Genomic DNA, 2489 nt, shown 5'->3' on the forward strand with positions numbered 1-2489 from the left:
CCCCCCCCCCCTCTTCAAATTTCTCTCATGTTAATGCTGCCCTTTGTGTGTTTCCTCCTCGTGATGGATTGTCAGTTTCAAAATTGGTGCATAGGTCATCAGGAGTCCGAGCGTCCGAGTTCAGTGGAGGTGGGTCCTCTTGTTTCTTCTCCTCCTATGGAAGGAGTATCTTCTCCTCCCACGGAAGGAGTATCTTCTCCTTGGGTTTCTCTTTTGGTATCTAAGAAAGTCAGCTGTGACGCTACCATCAGTAACTTTCCTGTAGAACCATATACATCAGCTCCGCCTAGAGTTGCTTCGGCTCAATCTCAGCTCCTACTAGAGTTCCTCCCAATGAATCGCAAATTGGAGTCGATTCTTCTGGTGGTAAACCAACATTTGAGACATCTGCTGCGAAGCCGATGGCTTCTAGTGCTCCTATAATTTTGAGGTATTCTGAAGTAATCAATGAATCATTATTATTGGAGGAAATTGGGACTCCTTCTCAGCATATCTCGGGGGGCCATTTCGTTCTAATCCCTGATGAAAATTTAGAGGAAGCAAAGGAAGAGTTTCGAGACATTTTGTTTGCAAGGTTTCATGGTGAAGCTTCGGATATAGGCAAGAATATTGGCATTGTTAATGTCATTTGGAGTCGCCCAGGTACGATAATATTTTTCCATCTTCTTCTACTCATAGTTAGTAGCCTATGAACTCAAGCTCACGTGTTAGCGAGAAGTGTTTGGATCATAGTGAGAATTACAATATACCTAGCACCATGGTCCCCTGAGTTCTCACCAGAGGACCACAAATAACCTCAATTGTGGTGCAAGTGGAGCTTAGAGGGGTATCTTATATCCTCTTCAATAAGTCTAAATCCACTCGCCACAGCAGTTGGACAACCAGTTTCTTTTGCACTTGAGACTAAAATAAATAGATAAACTTTGAGGTTTCTATTATGTGGGTTCGTTTGGATCTCCAATCGAGCTACCAAAGAGGATCGTCTTTGGTTTTTCAAACTGACGAAAGGTGGATATCTTTGTTGCCCAGCCATGGCTCCCGAGGAAATGTGATTATTGTAGTAAAATTGGAAAATGTGACTAGGAGATGCTCTGCTAAACCTCTAGACTCAGCTCGACAGACTAGCTACGACTTCAAGGATGTCAAAAAGCAGAGATAAAAGTTTCAAGAGGCAGTCGAGGTCAGGAAGGTCTGCAAGGAAGTCAACAACTGAAAAAGACTCTAGTGCATCCTGAAGTGGCAATTGAGCAATCTTAGATTATGCTGGACTGGAAATAGATAAAGAGCTAGAAGAAAGAAGTTGTGAAGCTGCTATTTATAGTGATAAAATCGCAGAGGGTGGATATATTTCTTCTGCTTCAGAAGCTATTGGGGTCAAAATCGGTCATTTCGAGATCAGCGGCCAAGATTACGTTAGATCAACAAAGGAAAATCCACTAAATTCTAAGGGCCGGAAATGCTGAGATAACTAATCCAACAAAGGAAAATCCACCTCTTAATCGAATGGTGGCCTCACCTCAAGCCACCTCTTAATCCACATTTTTAGCATGACGATTTAAAGCTAAAACAATCACATACATGAGCACAGATCGAAAATCATGGATGGTGATTCCAAATTGGAATGCTTCGAGGCACCAAGTGAAAGAAAATGAAGTAATCGATTTATCTATGCGGCCAACATGCTAACCCATGATGGCTTACGATCCAACTGCTTGGATTAGACCTGTGAGACCCACAATTTTTTAGACAAATTGCTTATCCAGATTGACCCTGTGATGGGCCTATATGGGCCGGACCAGCGAACCACGAGTTGGATTGACAACTCTAGATATCAACTTAAATAAACTTAGATGTGGCATACATTGTTAGATGTTATTTTATATAACTCGGTATTACGGACTTGGTGAGCTTTGAAATAACTTCATTTGTATTATCTACTAACTAGATTAACAATTGTTCGGTTTGAAAGGTTAATTGTTGTTTGACATTACTAGGACACACTCAGTAGAGTCTACTAAGTATATTACCATGTAATAAGATTGGTCCATTCAAATAAGTTAAATGCTATATTGATAGATACACACAGTCAAACTTTATTTATACTGGTACAGTGTTTTACCACATCTAACCAAACATGTAAAAGTTAACAATGCCTAATTTGTAGCATCTAATCAGACATGAATTAGTCAACGGTAACTTACTTCGTAGAAGCTAAACAAGTAATGATCAGTTAACTACAACTATTTCATATTTTTTTAATCAGAAAAGCAAATAACGATTTCGTAGTTACTGATTAGCTATCTTGGCGTTTAGTGTGTAAACGCCAATTACTCTTGATACAATACGCATAACAAACTAACAGGTCCAATGCTTATTACTATTCAACATGCTATTTCTTGTTTTAAGGAAAATTGCTCTGATCCAGAGTGAGAATCGTAAAATGTCAAAGCTTCTTTATCTTAGGTAAAGGTAAAAAAAAAAAGAGACCA

Source organism: Brassica oleracea, chromosome C3 (genome assembly GCF_000695525.1).
Source record: "Brassica oleracea var. oleracea cultivar TO1000 chromosome C3, BOL, whole genome shotgun sequence".
Lineage (NCBI taxonomy): Eukaryota > Viridiplantae > Streptophyta > Magnoliopsida > Brassicales > Brassicaceae > Brassica > Brassica oleracea.